The sequence below is a fragment of the Cynoglossus semilaevis genome, chromosome 18 (assembly GCF_000523025.1).
Source record: "Cynoglossus semilaevis isolate Cse_v1.0 chromosome 18, Cse_v1.0, whole genome shotgun sequence".
NCBI lineage: Eukaryota > Metazoa > Chordata > Actinopteri > Pleuronectiformes > Cynoglossidae > Cynoglossus > Cynoglossus semilaevis.
In genome coordinates, this window is record NC_024324.1 from 5,740,089 (window position 1) to 5,762,351 (window position 22,263).

The window sequence follows — 22,263 nt, forward strand, 5'->3', positions numbered from 1 at the left end:
CGTCTTTTTACAGGAGCAACATTTCCATGTTTACAGTAGACAGTGTTTCTCCTTCTTAGGGTCAAAACCTAAATTTACAGTAGACAGTGTTTCTCCTTCTTAGGGTCAAAGTTAGCACACATCTTGTGCACACCAATCTATATGCAAACAAAACACCCGGTGTCGACTCAGAGGTACTGCATGCTGCGTGTGTCTCACACTCAGTAGAGTTGATATGCAACGATTTAACATTTGAAATCACACTTGTTCAGTTTCTTTGTTTTGGGTTTACAACAGTGAATGTAGCAAAAGGGCAGAAAACCAGTTAAATAAATGAATAGTGGACTCCTAATGATGAAGGGACGCAGTGAGGGTGGGGTTAACTCAGAGGTTTCAGCTTTCACCTCCGTCCACATCCATCCATCCATCCATCCTCGGACTCCACCTCTCGTCCTTCTGTTCATCTGGTCTTCTCCTTTGCTCATCAATCTTCCATCTCTGAGGAGGTGCACCAGATGAAAAGATCAAGTTTGGTGATTGTTTTATGACAAATCCATTTCTGACCTGCACCTACAGTTAGGTTCAGAATCCTCTCTACTAGGACAGAGAGTACGAGGGAAACCGTAGAGAGCAGAAAAGGTTGTCTCTGCTCTGGTGTTTCACTTCTTTTGTTTTGAAGCTCTGGTGTACTGTACTTCGTTCTGGTCTTAAAGGGTTAAAATAGTCAAATATTGTCGGTGAATTTTGGTTGTGGAAAACACAGATTGGACCTGTGTCAGCTTTTCATTTTCATGACTCTCAAAGGGTTCAGATTAGATCTGATGCCTGAAATTCAACATTATAGAAAAGTGAAGAATGTCTCTTTATTTTTCATAAAGTAAGTGCCTTGCCAAACTCTTTCACCCTTCAGTGTCCAGATGCTGGCCTCAGATCCTGGCCTGAGATGCTGGCCTCAGATGGATGCTGTCCATCTGAGTAGAAAGTTGGGAGATGTTGTTGGCCTGACAGGAGGTACTGGGCTCAGCGTTTCTTCTTTGGGAGGATTTCATTGGTTCTTTTCACACTGAACAAATTCATCCGTTAGCTATATGTTTCTGATTTGATGGCATTTCACGTCAGCGTTTACAATGAGGGGCCTTAACAAGTTTTGAATTTTATTTTTTATTTTACTCTCGTCAGAATGTGTTATAGAAATGATGCTGCGGCTTGCACTCTTTTTTATTATGTTCTTATCTTCAAGGAAGGGAAACACACACACACACACATACACACACACACACACATATATATACATTGGTACAAGTGGGTGTACGTTTGGGTGTGTACAGTATTAACATTGGGAGAGAAGGAAACTAAAGGCCAGTGAACGGTTGGTCACACACATGCACACGCACACGCACACCAATCACCATGTACATTTAACCATTATATGTTTGTTTTTTCTGTAGAATTTCCGTCTATTCATCGGAATGGCCTTTATAGAAAACATGGGACTTTATTTTTAGTTGTTTTTTTTTTCTTTACGCTGTTGTATTTTATTCTGCTACTTTTCTGTACGTTACTGTCTTTAGGTTTTTGTTTTATGCGGAAAAAAACAAAAAAGATGTTTGGACAGCATATTTTGACAGCCAAGAAAAGTTTGTTACACAGCTAAACTTGAAGAATAATGATGATGATGATAATAATTAATAAAAGTAATAACAAAAGACCTGACAATGAACAGTGAGGTTTTTTGTCTCTGCATATTTGAGTTTTACTGCTGCAAAATTAACAACTTCAACTCTTCCACTTTCTTTCTTTCTACAGCTAACACAACGACGTGACTGCCTGCAGTGTTTTTTTGGGGAAATTGTTGAGCTGTTTTTATCTTTGATGTCTGGTCACTGATACTGTCAGGTGATATTTCTGGGCTAATTATGATATAAATACTTTATGTTTGTGTATTTTTGTTGTTGGTTCCTTAGTCAGTTTTCAGTTTGTTTGTCTGACTTTTACAAACATGTCCATTTCTAACAATACTAACTACACTGTGACGCTAGTGTGTAATTTATTTTGGTCTTAAGAGTAACAGAAGGAGCACTTGGCCCCCGGCTATTTTTACATTCTCACATCTGGCCCCACTTAAATATGTTGATGCGGCCCTGTCGTAGTCAGATCACTAACACGGGAATCATTTGTGCTCCTCCTCTCCTCCTCCCAGCTCCCTCTCTCTGGGGGTCAGAGACTGTCAGACGACAAAGCCTGATAATCTTTTTGTCTATATTATGCTCGGCCTTATCAATTTATCATTGTGTTCCTGTTATGAACATTGATTAGAGCTGATTAAGTCGGCTTTAGAGGCTGCAATAAAATTATGTGACAGCGGGGCCACTGTTTGAATGTGCGTTTGTGTGTTGAGAGCGGACAAGTGTGCGATGATTGGGCACACAAAGCCCTGTGTCAGGTTGGAATACTAAACAGGCCGCTGTCTGCAGGAGAGGTCAACACACAGACACATGCAGCTGCACATAATTATCAACCTGTTCCCAGCAAAAGGGGAAAAATCCATGAAGGAAAATAACAACACGGAACAATTCACAGGCACGTTTAGGCACTACACACACTCCGACGCTGCAGAGGTGGCAGACGTGCGCTTGAACACACTGATTTATTTCACTGTTTCAGTCCGTGTGTGTGTGTGTGTGTGTGAGAGGGAGAGAGAGAGAGAGAGAGAGAGAGAGAGAGGTTCACGTCTTCACAGTCGCACTGACTGCTCCAAACATTCCATATCTGTGGGTTGCATTGAATGTTTATGTATGAACGACCTCCACTGCCGACATGAACTCCACGTATTATACGTGTTGCTGCTGTTGCCTATGTATGAAGCCACCCTGCAGACAACGGTGAAAGTAAATCCATTGGCGTAAAGTCTCTGCTGTAACTGAGTCTGTCTGGTCTGTTGGTAAATTCACAGGTCCGCGGTACATTCTAGAACAGTGGGATCTTGGACTTATTACCGTAATTTCCGGACTATAAGCCTCTACTTTTTTTCCACATTCGCTTTGAACCCTGTTTTGCTGTAAGGTAAGAAAACTACCCGCTCTAACACGGTGCGTCCAATTTGGTATTCCTTTTTTTTAAGGAAGTCTTTGAAGAAACTGACACCAGTGTTTAGTTGGTGTCAGCAGGTGACCTTGGTTTTCAACCATTCATCTGTTGTGTTGTGTTGTGATCTTTCTGCAGGCACTCGGTTCTGAAGAGGAGCAGAATGTCAAGTAAGTCCAGTTTCTGATGTTCTGAGGACTTGATTACTGTATCTGATACAGGCTGACATTGACAAAGTCAAGACAGTCGAAGGCACGTGTTAAACTCAAGGCCCGAGGGCCAAGTGCGACCCACCAATAGTCTGCTGTGGTCTTCACAGTTGCTTCAGGACTTTTGAGTCTAATCCCAGACTTTCTAAACACAAATTTCTTCCTGCGACTTGCAGTTCAAATCCCTCTGATTGGTCGCCAGAACATAAAAAAGGCCCACATGACTAAGTACAGACCATTTCACGCTCCTTCTTCTCTCCAGCACTTCGTCGGTGTATAACTGTGGATTGCTGCTGGCAGCTGTGTTGGCAGAATACTCCATGTATATGGAGTGTATGAAGGGCCATGAATGGCTGAATGGCAGCGCTGCAGTGTGAAGTGCATTAAGTGGTCATCAAGATTAGACCAGCGCTATATAAATGTAAACAATCCAGCATTTACCCACCATGGCAGAAATGAGCTGTTAGTGGAGGGCTTGTCTGCATGCAGCCCCAGTCCCTGTGCCGGCAGAAAACATAATTACTTCTCTACATCCCCTCAGTGTGAAGGCTGTTTATCATCAGTTTCACAGTGAGACTCGCTGCTAAATGATTTGATGTGCAGTCTTTTCTCCCCCCGTTTTAATTCATCTTTACAGCTTCAGTTGATTCACTGTCTGCTCACTGACACTTAAAAAAAACAATTTCTGATTATTTAAGTTTTATCACCCGGGGGGCATGAGATATACGAGAGTTTACTGACGCGGGTTGGATGATGGTCGGGAAAATGCAGAGAAATATTCATTTAACTGCAATAATATTTTCAATTTAACTTGTAAAAAATAAATCTGTCAAAACAATTGATGTACTTCTTTATCTTTTTAGGTGTGCACTAATCCCACTGGTGGAGGCGTGGTTTGTGGTGTTGCCTTACATCAGAACGGTAGGTTCTAACTCTAACTGTGGTAACCTGAGGTCCTCATACATAAAACACATTAAAACAGTGAAGGACCTGAAACTGTGAGACAGCTCTACTGTAGTGTGTGTTAAACACCAACCTTTAGTTTCTTGTGTAGATCACGTAATTTAAATCTGACTCAAAACCTCAAAACTCAGAATTAAACATTCAGAGACGATGACTTTAAAACTGGCAGAAGTGCTTGTATTTACAGTGTTTTCCACAGTGAGGTTTTCAAAAACCTTTCACCTTTTTTATTTCAACCTGAAAAAATGTTAAACCTAGTTGTCAAACGTCATTCACCCACCACTGAGTCTTCTGATAAAATCCAACATTTGGACTGAACTTTCTCAGAAAGGCTGTGTTTAGATCCTTCAGAACAGTTAAAGAAAAAACAAAAAAACATCCAGAATGAACAGTAGGCTGAACGACCCTTCACACCTGCAGACAATCTAAGGTTTTAAATAAATCGTATTTCTTATCTGAATTGCGCTGCGTCGCCTGCAGTTCCGTCTACCTGCATTTTTAACTGGGAGGAAAAGAGAAGTGAAAAAAAACCATGCAAACTTCAGACAGAATTATTAACAGCTGAATGGGATTCAACCCAGATATCTTCTCACCGGTAGCGGCTGCTAATCATCATGCTAGCATGTGGTCTCACCATGTTATTTTTTTAAAAACATGATGTTGGAGAAATGGTTTCAGACACGTTAGACATGTTGGTTTCAGACACGGCTGAGCTGGAGAGAAGAGAAGAAGCGGCTGAGAAATTTGGAGAGTGACCATGATAGACAAGATGTAACAAGTTGTAACAGATAGTGAAAGGTGTGTGTGTGATGGACAAAGTGCTGCAAACAGATGTTCTGTACAGGTTTCACAAGTGAATAGGTAAATACAACAGGGTGTTTAAAGCACTCTGAAAGTCATCAACACTGGAGAAGTGCAGTAAAAGCCCCAGCCTTTGACTACTGTTGGTGAAATTGTCTGACATTTGACGAGGGAGGCTTTATTTCAAAGATAAAAATGAAACACTTTAAGCAACTGGCGGTCTGGCCTGAGGTTTTTAGGAGCTGTTTTTGTAAGTAAAAATGATTTTATTTTTATGTTTTTGAAAGGGGTTCGGTTGGTTTTCACTTTAACTTGTGTTCTTTATTTTGGGGAAAGTGCAGTAGTAATAAAAGGCGGTGTGGGGGGGGGAGTTGATTTTTTTTTTTTTTTACATGAATCAAATTGATAGATACCTGCGTTTGCTAACGTGGATCAGGATTGTGTTAACCCAAAGTTGTCAGACTCATGGCATGCTTGACTTGACCAATATACCCAAAGCTTAACCACCAAATAGTATTTATATACAGTATCTATACATTAATATGAATACACAGTTCAGACACGTCTCTTCCTTTCTTTGTCCTTCAAAAAAGACCTGCTTTTTCTTATAATAGGACCGTTAGGTGATAATTCACTTTCATATATAATATGTTTGCAATCGCAAAATAATACTGAGATGCTGTCAGCATAGTGTGTGTGTGTGTGTGTGTCCTCCAAAGTCCATTTCTGTTTCTGTATAAAAGTGATAAGCTTTTAGTCTGTTTCCTCACCTGTGACCCTCGATTTGTCTGCTCTAACCATTTTAATTTCCCCTGAAAACACAGGAGAGGGCATCAGGACGCTCAGTCAGAACAGCTGTCAACAGTAGCACAGTGTCTCAGGCACTTCTGCTGGGATATTTATATTTATTTTCTGCTTTCGTAACAAATTATCCTAGAGCGATGGTTTCCAAAACCTTTCCATAGAAATTACTACAAAAAAAATTCAAATTCCAACAACTTATTTTTTTTTTTTTTACCAAATGGAATATTTCTTTCTACAAACTAAAACCAAGTCAAGATACGCTTTATTGTTGACTCACTGACCGTAGGTGTGAATGGATGTTTTGGTCTCCATATGTGACCCTGTGATGGACGGGTGTGGACCACACCTTCTCCTGATGCCTGGGGGGGGCCAGCAGCTCCAACTGCCACCCTGAAGAGGTGAACAAATATTTATGGATCAGGATTTCATGTGAACATGATCACAGGATAAATTTGTTTGGCGTGAGATGCTGCGTGCAGCCTGTGAGTTTAACCCTGGTGTTAAAGTCTTGGCTCACACATTAACACTCATTGTGCTCAGTGAACCCACAGCTGTGATGTTCACTCACCCGTTCACTGTGTCCCCCCTTCTGCTTCATGCTCTGCCTCATTCTCTGTCCAATTATCTCTTTGATGGTCGGGTCCCATCTTCTTGCCATTGAACACATTTTGGAAACATTTCAATGGAGCTTAGCAGTCCAAAAGTATGCACTGAGGTCAGGTTGAAAGGCCAACCTCAGATTGTTCTGCATCATATACAATCACCAAGTTTAAAAAGTCACTACAAGTTAACATTCATTACTTTACAAATAAGATGAATAACAAATCAGGGAGAAAAAAAAAACTTCACCCCAATTTTAGGCACAATTACATTTAGAACTTGTTTTTTGCACTGAACGAAATTGTCATGTCAACATAATTAAAGGCACAGAACTTTTCTTATGTGCAAAGGCAGCAGTTACACGAGTGCAGAGGAAGTAGAATAAGTTAAAGAAATATTCAGGTGCCCTCAAACTTACATACATATATCTATACTTTATCATTAATAAATGAAGCGGCACACTTACAGTACAGCACACCGTGATGGAGAATAGGGCGAAGACACATTTTCTGTGGCAATGATTAATTATAGATAATACAAGAATAAGCACTTTTTAAAGCAGCCGAAAGTCAAATTTTTCCCTTTTACAGCGTGGGTGTTGAAATAAAGTTTGTTTTTTAATATTTGGTTTTATAAATGTGGAATCAGAATGTCTTGAATTTTTAATGCAGAAAAATATGAAAAGCAAACCAAAATGACTCATGTCCTTGATAAACCCAGTCAGCATTTGTATATCTGTGGTGGTTTAGTTTGAATGCAGTCGGTCCATTAGATGCTGATGTTGAGTCAATTTAAAGATAAATGTATTGAGAGCTATCCATTTTAAATATAGATCTAATATAGTTACAGCAGTACAGGCTGAAAAAGAAGGAATAAAAAGAAAGGACACAAAAAGAGGGCAGTGTCTCTGCACACTATAAACACGGTTGGTCGAAAAGGTCTGCGACAAATTGGAAGGAATATTTATTTATAAAACTAACAAACCCAATACTGCCATCTATCTGTTCTATTTTTTCACTGATAACAGTAAATAATTAAAACCTAAACATTGTTTTTAAGTGAAGCTTGTCCAAAACCTCCTTTGAATCTTCAAGTAATCAGACATGGAAGCAGTAGTAGAAACAAAAATACTCTGAGCTATTTCACTTTTTTTCACTTCATGATTCCCTAATTTCCCCAATGACAGCTTTAATAATGCGTACACATCTTAACCTGGCTTGAGGCTACACTGGAGTTTTGAACCAGAGCCAACTTGAAATGTATTTAAAACGAGCTAAAATAGGAATTTGACGCTCCGAAAGACAAGGTTGCTGGAGGATACAGAAGATGTAGTTTTTAATTACTGAGGATTCATCTTTGAAAAATGTATTCCTCTGTGGTTACCATAACAGCTGAACATACAGAACAACGCCTGCCTTTGAAAATGGGTTTTAGGAGGTCAGCCCAGGCCAAACACTCTGATGACAGAAGTTATAAGGGAGTTTTCACTCTAAGTTTTTCTCTCTAAAGGCGACTCAGGATATACACATCTTTGAGGGCCTAGAACATTGCTTTTATTTTTCTGTTGTAATGAGCAAATTGATATTAAATGATCACAGGTCATTAAAAAGGTTCTTGGAGCCCATACAAACAAACTCCTTACTACAAACCAAGACCTGGAATCAAACTAGCAAATTTGTGACTTTGTCCACCATGTATTAGAAAATAAATTCTTTAAAAACCAATCCAACATAATTGGGGATTTGTTATAGCAAACAACACAACATTACCACATGTCTTTGTTTGATAATAGCTACAAAATCAAGTGGTAACACTTGATTTGGATTATTTAAAAATTTGATGGGGGAAAACGAAAAGTAAATGACTACTAATTTGATCAGATCTGTGGGAAAATACTTTAGAGCCATTAAATCCACCCCATTGTTCCATTATTCATCAGTGTCTATTCCTGTTAAAGTGGTTCTGCTTTGACCTTTACATTATTACCTGCTTGTGATCCCTCTAATCCATGGGATTAAGGAAATGTGTAGTATTTGCTCTGTCTGTCTTCTGGTTGAAAAAGGTTTAAGTAACATCATATTATTTTGATGATTTTTACATCAAATAATCAGTGTTATGTGATATTTAACTGTGTTTTATGTAGTAAAGAGACTGTTATGTTTTATTCTCTCCTCTCCTTTCCTCCCCTCTCCTCTACTCTCTCCTACTCCTCTCCTCTCCTGTTTTCCCTTCTCTCGCCCATTTATTATTCAGTATACCTTCAGGTCAAACTCCCAGTGTCGTCTTGACACATCCCTCCTCATTTCTCCCACCACCTTTGTAGCTTTCATTCTGTTCTTTTTCATTTGTCTCAGAAACAACCTCGAGGATGGATGAGAAAAAATGGCTCTAAAATGTCACATTTAGAGCAACATAAATACATTTTTTATGACCGTAATTAAAGGCACATGCACGTAGGGACAATAGTGTCTGACAGTAAAGGAAAGGTTCTTCTTCACTGAGTTTTTCCTTTGCTAGTTCTTTAACTTTGCTAGTTAGGTCTTTTATTTTCATCCCTAGATATATAGTCTAATCTAATTAATGCCATTTTTAAAAGCACTGTTGAACAAATAAGAAAACCTTTGACTGTATATTACAGTGTGTTTTGCAGAAATGCAATTTGTAGTAGCAACAAGTCCCACTCTGTACCACACAGTCTTGCTCGTGCTGTGGCCATAAGGTCACTGTACCCACACTAACACCATCCAATTTTACAGCTCTCCATCCTCTGTTCGCTCTTTCTCCTGCTCTTAAATCTGGAGGACCTCTCTGACTGTGTGCTCTGGCTCAGTGAAGACAGCCTTGGAATTTAGAAAGGGTTCATATTTCTTGTCAAGCACAGTTACATATTCAGTTTGGGTAATTCTGTTTTTTTTGTTTTTTTTTATTGACATATTCTCTCATAAAATTCCAACTGAAAAGTATGCATGAAAGTAAATTAAGAAAACAATATATTGTCATAAAAACACTTAAACACAATACATTGTTATGATAGTTATTGATATAAAGTGTGGAAAAAATATATGAAATAAGAAAAAGTGACAAACATAATATAAATAATAATAATAATGTTATAAATATAATGATGTAAATATGAAAATAAGTAAAATATATATTTTTATCTCGAAAATAAGTAAAATGGAGTAAAATATATATTTTTATCTATATTTTTCAGACACGTTACGGACTTGTTTGATTACGTAGTTTTCCCGGGTGTGGCAGGTCACGTGTCCTGCACCCAGTGAAGCTAATTACCGTTGACCGTTTCTCCGAGAACGGACGATTTGAAGGTTTTTGTTTTGTTTTGTTTTGAAGACATTTTATATATTTCTATATTTTTGTATCTTAATCGTTTGTAACTTAACTTAACTTTTCCTCAATTAATTAAAGCGGAGACAAACGGGAGGATGTGTCACCACGAAAACAACATCCGTTATTTCCATTTTAAAAATAAAAATGGCGAGCACAGAGGGCTGACTGAAAAGTAAAAAACTTGAGACGACGACAGTATTGACTGGTGAGTTTTACTAATTTATTCGTTATTGTTGCATTATTGTTACTGTTATTAGAAGTCGCATTGTAGTTGTAAATGTTGAAATAATAAACGCTATAATGCTAGTGCACACAAATACGTATATATATAAAAACATATACATACAATATATGTGTGTATAACTTGCCAGGCAATAGACAAGTCCAGGTGCTGGTTTATGTATTAGTTCATTATCATTATGTATTCATCAGTCACTGCAGATTTAACTAAAATTTTATACAAATATATGTGAATAATAGTAATTTATTTAGTTGTTAGCCTCATATAAAGGTGAAGTATAATTGACTACGGCAGTTATGTGCTGGAAAAAAGTACAAATTAATCTTAGGACTGCTTAAAATGTACTGTAATTTGACCAGGGACACAATAACTGCCCCATTCCATCTAATCTTTTTTGCATTATCAGAATAAGGTGTGAATGTTTGTATTGTAACACTCTTGCCGAGAGGAAACAATACCTCCTGTTGGCAAGACTAATCATTAACCTATTATTTATTTAAGCAATTTTTACTTGAGGTCAAAGGTTTTTTTGCTTCAGGAAAAACTGTCTGTCAGCTTCTTCTCGACTTAGCTCTTGTGCCAAGATCAGAGAAAGTGTTGTGGGATGTCTTGAGGTGGCTTCCATTATTTATGTGGCCCCACTAATTTCATTTGCATCAAGCGCATGTCCGAAACCCACTCTCGGAATTATTTAATTTCTGTAATCACTTGCTTTGTCTGTCACTGTTTCAAGTATGTGGAAGGCGAGGGAATACAGTAACTAATTAGTGTGATGGAAGGCCTGAATCAAGTATGTTTGTGTCCGTGTGTGTCTGCACACAGCTGCCTTGTCAAAGATAGTTTATGAGAGAAGAGCTGGCACACAGGAGCCGATTGGCCATCCCTGCAGATACATCAAAACCAACAGAGCCAGACACAGGGGGATGTTTAAAAGTCACACTCAGCCCTTTAGTTACCACTGTATTATTTTACAATATGAATACTGCAATAGAATGTGAAATTTTGACAAACTGCTGATTACTCACTTGTGAAGTTTTCATGTGTGAATGAGTGCTGCAGCTATGAAAATACCACCGTCTGTTATGTCAATTATTTACTCAACCAATTAATTTTGCTTAAGCATACAAAAAGACAAAGTTGAGCACAATTAACAGTTTGGAGAGGATCTTGTTGAAGTTGGTAATTCTGTGTTGTCCTATTTACAGGGATAGTCGATGACTAACTTGCAGCACACAAAATATAAAAAAAAGTGGCAAATACAGCACAGAGCCGCCTGCAGGAGAGACGTTTGGTAAGTACAAAGATGAATAAATAAGGTAAATGGTTGAATAAATTGGTAAGTACAAAGATGAATAAATAAGATTGAGGTAAATGGTTGAATAAGGAGAGTAAGAGAAACATGGCAAGAGAAATAGCACACAAATGTTAGAATAGGAAGGAACGTGTATGAGTGAATAAATGAAGTAAGGGAAAGCAGGGGTGAGATAATGATCCTCCAGGAGTTAACAGGTAGGGCATTAGGAGGGAGCAGGGTGGAGATAGGGAAAGTGACGGATGGAGGGAGAGCGGAAGAAAAGGGAAATGATGTGAAATGAGTGGTGAGGATAAGATGACAACACAGATAGAAAGGTTCAGCTCTTTCTCTTCCTGTCTCACTTAGTCGGCTATTTAATGAAACTATTTCACTTGCTGCCATGCCATCATTCAAGCTTCAATGTTTTTTATCTCAATTTTCCATTTGTCTGCTCACTGTCTACAGTTTCATTTTCTGTCTGTGCCCCCTTTTTGTTTATAGACATTGATAGCCTGCTGATTTATCCTTTAATACATTCTTTACCAGACCCACAATGGGGTATTAGAATGTATAGAACAGTCTATTAAAATGTCAGAGAAAAGCCATGCATAATAAAACTTTTGACAAACTATATGTAGGCTGTAGCAGGGATATTGGGTGATATTGTGCAGAAATCTAACTGCAATATTTTTCAACTGAATCTTGATAAAAGTCATATATTCTAATGTTTTTATGCCATTTAAAACACACATATTCCAAATGAAACATTAATTTTAAATATAAATAGAAGAATGCACCAAACAGTTTAACAGACATACATTAAAAATGAATAAAATAAAATTTGGTTTAAACACGGTGTTTACTCCTACATATATTTTTTCGACTGGTGCTGATGCTTAACTCCAGCTCAGTAACACAGTTTCCCTCCAGTACAAACCATAAGCAGCTTGAATGGATGTATGCTTTTATATCATATACTGTATATATAGAAACTATACTGTCAGAAAGTGTAACTGCAACTTTAGTCACTTTGCTGTAAATACATTTTTGTCCTTATACTTCTTAAACTAGGCTCTTTATCTCAGATGTATGTGGAAAAATACTACATTTTTAATTTAAACAGAAAAAAATAGATCCATTCCAAATCCATTGTTTAAAGGTCAAACAGTGAAAATGTCACTTATGTAAGATAATGTGCTGAGAGTTACTTTAGACCTTTAAACACGTTTTAATTTTTCTAAAATTATCTGTCATGTTTAATTTCTTAAAACACAATCAAGGGAACAGTTTTCTTTTCAACTAGCAGCAGTGTAGGTGGTGTCTGGGTTTTTTTTTGTGTGTTTTTTTTTTTTTGCCAAATAAATCAAGTGTATCATTCATTCAATTCTTTGTATTTTTAAATTCAATATGTCTGCTCTGTTGATCATAGAACCTCTGATGTCCCTGTGTGAGTTTTAACAGGTCTTTAAATACATTGGTGATGATATATCAGAGAAGATTATTGTATTTTGTTGGTTACTGAGGCTCAGCTGCCCCCCAGACTAACAACATACAATTTGAGTTCAAGAGTCATGTAGGATCCCCCTCTCCCTGTCGGGCAGTTCAGCATACACTTTGCCGAATTCATTACAGTGCTCCGTCTGATATTAGAACCCCCTCTGCTCTTAAAATGAAGGCTTCTTCCCTTTTTTATTGTGCCTTAGACCTTCAAAGGAGCTATGATTAAACCTCTGCTTAAAAGAAATCTTTTACCTTCCCTTCAATAATTGAAAAATTAAATCACCTCTTCCTCTCTAAAGTCCATGAAAAAACCCTGGTGAATTCAGAGTCTGATTTTCTAGTTCAAAGTTCATACTCAAAATAATAGTTAGGCTTCCCTTTTTTATCCTTAAGGCCACGTATATTGCAAATGGACGATACAGATATTTTCTTCTTCTTTTTTTCATGTTTAGAGTGGAGACTAAAGTCTTAAATCATTTTTGCAATCATGAAGGAAAATCTTAAATTATTTATATAACTAACTACATATCTGTTTAACTACATATGTCACAAATTCATCCTTGAGGTGTTAACTTAAGACCCAGAGGAATGTCAGTAAAATCCAACTTTTGAATTATGCTCTCCACAATGGAAAACATTTTGGTCAATTCATTATTCTGTTTTTAAAAAAAAGAATGATGCTCCAGTAAAAGAGCTGTTATTTTTCAAGGTTTTATTGCCTGTTGCCTATATGATCCTCTCCCTTTAATATGCTTCAAAGCCCATTTGTTGTCACATACAGTTGGAAACAATTCATTGAGCAGCATTTTTTAGAAGCACATGAAGATTTGCAAAATGAACACTAGATAAACAAGAGACAAGAATGGTGCACAGCTTGAGTTAACTGAAAACTATTACTTGCTCGCTCTGTCTATCAACATCTGCTTTGACAATCTGTTGTACAGCACTGGCTAAATCTGAATCATTTTAAGACTCCTGTTGCTTGGCAGTCTGCTTCACCAGTGTCCAATTTAGCCATATTTGCTCATTAAAATTTAATGACACCGAGTTTGCTGTCTTCCATGCACCGTACCAGTCAAAGGCGAACTGTGTTTGTGCAGTCTGACCGTGAATGTCAGCTAGGCAAGAGCCGGGTGTGGACCCACTGACAGCATATGAATTTTCCGTTAGAGAAATAACTATTGCGTATTTTGAGGATCTGAGCAAAGGGGTAATTTATAAAAGGTTCCTCAATAGAGATGCAGAAGAGATGGAACTTTATACTTTTTCTTTTAAATAATGTGTCTAAAAGTAATCTTCACTCATCTATCTTGCACACTTGAACTAATTGGAGTGCAAATATATTGGTGGTTCCAGTTAGAATTTAAATTAATTCTCAAACTTTCACCTCATTTTGTTTTAATTTCCTTTGTGTGAACTTATATAATAACTTTAGAAGTAGGATGGAAGTTTTTTTCTGGAATGGGCAAATTTTTAATGAAATGAATTTGCTCACATGCAGTAATATAAAGTGAAGTGTCACAATTGTGTTGTTTGTTTCAACAAAGAGGGGTATTCGTGTTCCTAGGTGGTATTTGGCACATATTTGAATATCAATAAGGCAAAGTGACCAGGATAAAAGGACAATGAACTGGTGAAAGAGACAAGGAGAGGGAGGAAGATGGAGAATGGAAAGAAATATGTTCTAGGCTGAACATGTTAAAAACTAAAGACAGCAGAAAGAGATGTACTTAGTTGTTTTGTTCTTCTCTAAATTCAACACTTGTTCAAGCTCTTGGCCACTGATCGGATACTCATTTCCTGTCTCATCCCAACACAGACGCCCTCTCACACAAGTTCCTGCTGGTCCCTTTTACAGAAAATCATATTTTCTTCCGGAAACTACAAAGCTGAAAAAATAAAATGCTCAGGGTGGTGGTCTGTGTGGGCTTCTCTTTTCCTGAAAACTGTGTGTTATATCAGGTCACCCACACACACACAGTACAATAGGTCTTTTTTGCTGTTTGGCATTGTTTCTCTTTGAGGTTCTACTGAAGAAGCATCATTTTACATTTGATTTTTATTTCACTGCAGGATTTCTTAACTTTAGTCTTAAACATTTCTGGTGTTTCCATTCTTTCATCCTTCAAATTATTAAACATTTCTGGTGTTTCCATTCTTTACATCCTTCAAATTAAAGGACTGCTTAATCAATGTTTATCTCACTGACGTGACCCTGGCCTTTAGTGTCCTCATGGTGCAATTCCTGCACACTTTCATTTTGTCTCTCTCTGAGACAATTTACCCTGAATGTAAAATATAGCCATATAAATTATTGCTCACTCAGCAGCATAGTGCTGCACAACTGGAACACACTCACTAAATATACAACAATGACACCCATGTTTCTTTTACCTGCACCAGCAACAAATCTTTACTGGGCCGACTTTTGTTGACTCATAAAACAACAAGAAACATGAGATGTTCTATCTTTGCCCAGCAAAGGTTCTTCATGACAGCATGATATAATGCTCCTTTTATGGTGTGCTGAGGTTATTATTCACCTTTGGCAAGTGAGTTAAATGAAACAATTTACTTTAGTTACACAAAAAATAACCCAAAGTTATTGTTGGCTCTAAGAAGACTTTAAAATACCCTCTAATCAGGTGAAATAAATACATTAGCAATTAAAACTTTTTAGGCTTATAGTATACGACTTTGTGTTTGGTTCAAATTTACTCTCCTCATTAGAGCTCCACTCAGGAGCTGCTGCAGATGTTCCATGTCGAAAAAGCACCACTGTAGTGGAGCTGCCAAGCAGAATGCAGTGCACTGATTAGGACCTCGACTAGCAGCTGAACGTGGGGCATTTAGCTGCTGTTCAATGGTCACGCTTTGCCAAAGGCATTAGTGTTTGCTCTTTGAATAAATCACTTGATACATGAATCACTTGAAACCAAAATGCATGACTGTAAACTCTATTCTATAACAAACTGTTATAACAATCTTGCTGTGTGTACTTTTTAGGTTACCAGGTTTTAGGTTTTAGGTTTTAGGTTTTTCAGCTGAATGTGTAGCATTGTCATGAGGCAGTTGTATTCATGCAAACGAAATACATTTTGTTTAACTCAAGTGATTAGTCAATCAAATTGTATTGATATCCATTTATATATTGTGATTTATTGATTGATATTTTTTCAAAGTCTTTAGGTAGCTTTTAATTGGATGCTTGGACCCTAGAGAACAAAAGATTTTCTTGTAACAGACATCGGAAAGTGTAATCTCAAGCAGGTCCTGCAATGGGTGGAAAGGGAGTCTGGGGATCTGTGCTTCTGTTGCCCTTCCTATTGCAGGTCTTTGTTTTAAGTGAAACAAACAGCTACTCACCCTCTCTCTAGGATGGATGACACTGCAAATATTTGTCAGAGCTACTAGTAGACAGGAAGAAACCAGGCAGAGATGGATGGTTTGTTTATTTTCTAAGGAATGAAATCTTTCACAACGTAAAACTTTATAGTATTACAATTTGTGACAGTTATTAATATTTGAAATCTGGGGTTTACTTGTAATTTTTAAGTTGGCACTAGTCTCCTTTTGTAAATTTAACTATGTGACTTTTATTTTCTAATTGTGTGACATGTATATAAGAAATATGATATTTATATAAGAAATATAAGAAATATGCTGTATAATGATCTATAGATCATTATACAGCATATTTCTTTCCTTCACCTACACTCAGATATGCACAGTGCTGAAAAACAAACCATACTGTTTGAATAATGTCTCCCTAATAACCGATCCAGCCTGCCACCTCTTATGCCTGGAAGGGATTGAGTAGGCGAGCGTCTCTGAAAGTGTAAGACCTAAATGTCTGTTGTTTTGCGCTCAACGATCAAATTCAAAGCATTGAAGATGACCTCTATGAACTGTTGTAGAAATTTATGTGCACAGATGGAGAAGTTCCCCTTTATCACATATAAGGGCATTTTAAATTTTTAGTACAAATGAATCCAATTCTGTAACCATTCTTTAATGTTTCTGTGCTTACTTCAAGTTCATGTGTAGCTTTTGTAAGATACATACAAAAACACCTTTTTGTAGGAATGTCTTGCCTTAAGTCAGAAGGTTAGTTTTTTTTGTAACTTTCAATTGATGTGTAGCACTTCCATCACTGTATATCTGTCATTTTACCTCAAGACTAGAGCCATTGATTTTTTTTAACTGATCTAGGGGCATTTTACCTCAAGACTAGAGCCATTGAGTTTTTTTAACTGATCTAGGGCTGAGCCAAATCGCTTACTTTCAAATGACTCTCAAACCACTTGTTTTTATACTTTTGTAAAAATAGATTCCTATGATTGCTGATGTTATCTAAAACAAACGTTACCTAAAAAATAAAACTTATGTAGTACAGTTTCAACATAACGTTTTGTAATTAATTTCCCTTATTCCCTATAAATATATCAATGTTTTAAGAGATCTATGGACAGCCCTGGAATAAACCCTGATCTTTATGCATAGATTATATTGTACATCACCATTAAAAGGTTTATGTGCAGTGATATTTATCTATTTTTTTATTTATAATTATTTCCTCAGCTAAGATGTTATGTTATTGAATATTTAGTTATGTTAATCTTAAACTGTACTCGGTAATTGAAATAGACAATATATATTCAATGGTTTTTACTAATACATAATTCATCCCTAATTAAAAACGTGATATTGTAAATATATATATAGTGTGGGCTTTATGGGTTTTTCAGTGAAAATATTTGCATAAAATGAAATCTGATAACCTTTCAAGTCACATCATTCCAATACCACTTGAACTCAGCAAAAATTACTATTATTTGAAGAGTTTTTTTTCTCCTAATGCTTTATTTTCTTCATCATTGACCCCAGAGAGCACAGAGTAAATTATCTCTCATGATGAAATGCTACCAATCATCATCTTTTCTGATGTGTTACTTAATTTATCAGAACCAGTGTCCCCTTTAATAAAAAGGTCATGTGGTGCAGGCAGCTGGGGTCAAAATGATAATGAAGTGCCAAAGAGTTAATTATAATATTTATGTGTTAAGATAAAAGTTTACAGCTTCACCATCTTTTAGTGGACAGGTGGTCTATGTAGATTGGACACCTAGACACATACAGAGGCCCTGATGCATTAAAATGGCACTAGGTCAGATACACAATCAATATCTCACACCTAGTTATAACCTTTAAATATTAGCAAATAAGCCTCTCTCACGGGCTCTCTCTCCCTCTCCCTCACACACTCACACTTCTTATAATCAATTGCTATAGATTGAACTGGCATGCACATACACATGCACGCACACAGAAACAGACATTTTTATAACCACATACACTTTTGTTAGGGGAACACATTCATAACCTTTTAATATGAGCTGACTTGTCGTTAATACACAAGAGACAAACACTATCTCCCATACACCGCCCCAAGTGACCCTGCCATTCTCTTTGATTGATGAGCCTATTGATGTTCTATATGGTTAATCTTTGGGGTTATGACCCAAGGTATTGATCACAGATTGTGTCACTGTCTTTACATTTGCACGTGATACATGTTTTGTGTCTACTTTGCATTCAGTTTTGGCCTTGTGTATCAGACTAATGGTGCCAAGTACTAATGGCCTCTCCTGATGTACGTGTAAATGCATGATGTATAAACCTGACGTGTGCGCTTGAGTGGTTATACGTATGTGTGTGCTTGACCTTCTGCCATTGATTACAGGCAGGATGTGATTGGAATAATTACTCAGGCGTCACATATCTCCTCTACCTGAATTCTGAAGTCTTTTCTGAGATGTTTGACACTTTGACAAGTGCTTGGAGAAGAACTCAAATTTGAATGGCATTACTGAAATACCTCATTTGATATTGATTTAAATGGCCCACTGAAAAAAATAGTTTTGTTTTATTTAGTTTTATGTTTTGTGTATTAGGCTGGAGCTTTTTGATCGCCGGGCACAGCCACGGCAGGGCGGTTCAAGGAGAGGTGCAACACTGTTGAGTGAAGTCAATGGGTGGTAGAGCAAAAACAACACTCATTCTGTTCATAATTTATGAATCTAGAACCCTTGGGAAATGTCTGACCACTCAGGGTTTTTGAGGACTTAAATTTCTTGCCAGATTTAAATTTCTGAAAATTCCTTCCCATTTATTCACACTGGAAGGGTATGCAGAAACTTTTATTTATTGGCTAGATGTCATTTTGTGAAGCACAGCTTTAGTAAGTAAGACAGACACATGTCAGAATTGAGGGAAAACTTGTGTTCTCTGCTATTCTCAGTGATGTTGTTCTGTGCACCAGCATTCGAGGCAACACACAGCATGGGGGCTTAAATGGTTCCAGAGTTCAGAATGAATGGAAAGAAAGAAAAAACTGGTGTTGAAAAATATTACCACAACTGCTCTAGCATCATTCAGATCTATCTACAGATTTTGCAGATAAATTGCACTAAACCCCTACTGCTATGAGGCTCCAAAGTGTAAAAACATTTTTGTGGGTTTTAATGCAAAACATCTCAGACGTGCATCTCAGGACACAAAGCTCTGTAGGAGACTTGTTCCCTTAACACATCATGATCCAGATGTATAAGGTTATACCATGCACTTAAAATAATACCTTCAACAGAAATAAATACAAAAGCACAACATCTAATTCTGTAGAACTTCTTTTCCAGAAACTTAGCACTTTTAAGAAGTGCCAGCAGCTCTGTCCTACTGAGGGATAAACTGGATAAAAACACCTAAAATAGATGTAAAGGCACTGTACTTTTAATGAGGATGGATCCTCTATGAGGAGACAACCCACTGAGTTAAAATATTTGAACTAGAACTAATAATAATAAAAAAAAGAAATTGTGGTGTTTACAGATATCTATAAACATTTCCAACATCAATTACAAGATACATTTGTAATTTTCTAATGTTGGTTTGTAGCTACCACAGCTTCTTGAAATTTAATATGTGGCTTCAAATAGTGTTTCCCAGCCTAGCAGATAAATTAAAGCAAACTTGCTATGAAAGAGGAATAGGCAACAAAGAAGTGTAAACCATTCACCTGCTCTTTGTTTTTTCAGGGTACATTTGGACCCAGTATGCTGCTGAAAATGGAGCAGCACCAGATCTCTGGCCTTTACACACTATAACATCACCTGCGACCTACCACAACCATCTGAGTTGGTAAGTTATGGCATCACAATGCAAACCACACTAATCCATACTTTACAGAAAGACAAACAGACATGCTTCTGACTCCAAGAGTAAACGTAAAGTGATATTTACATAAATTCATGTTTATATAATTCTTTAAATGTATTTATGTTCATTTTTAAGCTGAATAGCAGTCTATAGTCTATAGTTATAGTTTATATGCTGATTTTTTTAAGCTGAATAGCAGTCTTTATATGCTGACTTAGTTCCCTTAATCTGCAATCATGACAAAAAAAAAAACTGTTTACTCTAACATCAATAGACTTGTTATATCCTAAGGTAAAAATAGGGTTGTTGTTTGGGCAGAATGAGGACAAGAATCAGAGCCAGGACTTGGGAGGCATTGCTTATTCACAGCCAGATCACATCTGAACATCTTTTTATGTTTCTGTCAAAATGTCATGATGTCAGCCGTGTCAACTCTTACACATTTGGCTGCCTGAACTGTCAGCAGCCGGGGAAAAAGGAATTGATTAAAGAAAAACTGATTGCTTTGGAATGTAAATATTCAAGGGATTGCAGGAATGAGTCACAAAATGCCAGGTAGTGAATGGATAGCATGCAGGCCTCTGCAGTGTATATACTGTATGAGGAAAAGTCAATATGACAAATAAAAAGATCTTTATGAAACATGTATAACTTGACTAACTGCCAAGTCAACTTTTACTCAATTTTGGGATTTATATTGATTGCATAAAATTGCAAAAATCACCATGTTTTTTATGAATGCACATGCTTGTTCATATCCAGCTTCTGTGTGTGCTTGTGTTTTTTAGAGTACTGCAGCTTTTCTTAATATTCAAATGTCTTGCATATGAAATTTATTTGGTTATTTAAACACATAAATCTGGTAATGAAGCAGGTGTAACGTGTGTGAACGCTTGTCTCTGTGCGGTGGACCTTACAACCTGTCTAGGGTTCACTCAGCCTTTAGTTCTTTGTCACCTGGGATTAGCCATGGCTTCCTGTGCGACCCATGGGAGTAGGTGTTAGATGGATGTATAGTCTGCCATACAGAAATGTAGTGCATTATTTCATTATTGAATCCAAGGAGAACATGCAGAAGGCCCCTGTAACCTCAGTCAATGTTTGAGCTACTAGGTCAAGGTGTTAGGAAAGATTAAATGGAAAGCCCGGCTACCAAGGTCCATGTTGGATACCTTATTATTAAGTAGAATACATTTACTGAAGAGTTAAAATCTTAAGACAGTTATTTAATCTTAATATTTTTTAGCATTAGAGACTGTTAGAATATTTTACAGAAGATACTAGCTTAATAAAAGGCAAGTTTTTTATATCGTTTTATTCCAACGCTATCTGCCACAGTGCATCTATTATTTTATTATTGATATGGTGCCAACATTCATCAAGCTTTGGATTCTGGTTCCCAAGGGAGGTGTAAGGTATCATCCTAGTAGTAGTAAGACTTTAGTAGATTTTTTTTTTCTTTGTGCATGTGAGTTAAAGACAGCCAACGCAATCCGTTTAAATACTGGTCTGCTGATCAGCGAAATGTGATGTCCTGAAGCTCAGTCATTGTTCTCTAAGCAATCCCTCATTATTGTGTGAAGTGGCTCTCAGGTGTTGTCTACCAAGTCACATTTTTCCTTGTTATCTTCTGTCCTAATTGATCACTGCTCATTATCTGCTCTAAATTGAGGTCCCCTAACAAGTGTTTAATGAGGGGTGGAAGAAAGAATACAGGAACGGTGTAAGGAGTGTGACCTGTGACAGTGCAGATCCCTCTGGGTATTCATGTACATAGAAAAACGAGCCTGGGTCATGTCAGATCCTCATGCAAAAGAGGTTAACAACAAGGAGGTTGCAAATACTTATGTAGTCAAGACCACACGGGGATGTGTGGTCTTATTAAAATTAAGCTACTGCAGGGTCCTTTCTGATACATAAGTAACCATTCTCCTAAAGAGAGGTTTGTCCCAAATCACATTCGCCAGGTTTTTATTAATGAAATTAAGTGTTAATTATACTTATGTCGACTTGATATGCAGTGGATGGATTTCAAATTGAAAAGTCTCCAGCCTATGTTTACTGATGTTATTATCTGGTTTGAAAAATAATTTTTCAAAGGAATACCTCAAATTTAAACAATTTGCTCTTGTTGGTGTGGTCTCACAAGTTTCCAAAAATTAAAGAGTAATGGGTTTTTGGCAAAGAAAAACATGTTAAAGCAGAAATAGCTATGGTCTACA

The 22,263-nt window shown here is 37.1% G+C and overlaps 2 long non-coding RNA genes across 2 annotated transcripts in view; both read left to right on the forward strand.

Moving 5' to 3' along the window:
• Positions 1–2,710: 2,710 nt before the first annotated feature.
• Positions 2,711–4,166, forward strand: LOC112488550 (uncharacterized). Its single transcript, XR_003052735.1, has 3 exons — positions 2,711–3,042; positions 3,202–3,233; positions 4,136–4,166. It is a non-coding gene; the product is annotated as an uncharacterized LOC112488550 (long non-coding RNA).
• Positions 4,167–9,633: 5,467 nt separating this feature from the next.
• Positions 9,634–22,263, forward strand: part of LOC112488485 (uncharacterized) — a 41,439-nt gene continuing 28,809 nt past the window's right edge. Inside the window, exons 1-4 of the long non-coding RNA XR_003052569.1 lie at positions 9,634–9,769; positions 9,870–9,996; positions 11,238–11,323; positions 19,921–20,023. This is a non-coding gene — a long non-coding RNA (uncharacterized LOC112488485). The remainder of the gene's footprint in view (positions 9,770–9,869; positions 9,997–11,237; positions 11,324–19,920; positions 20,024–22,263) is intronic.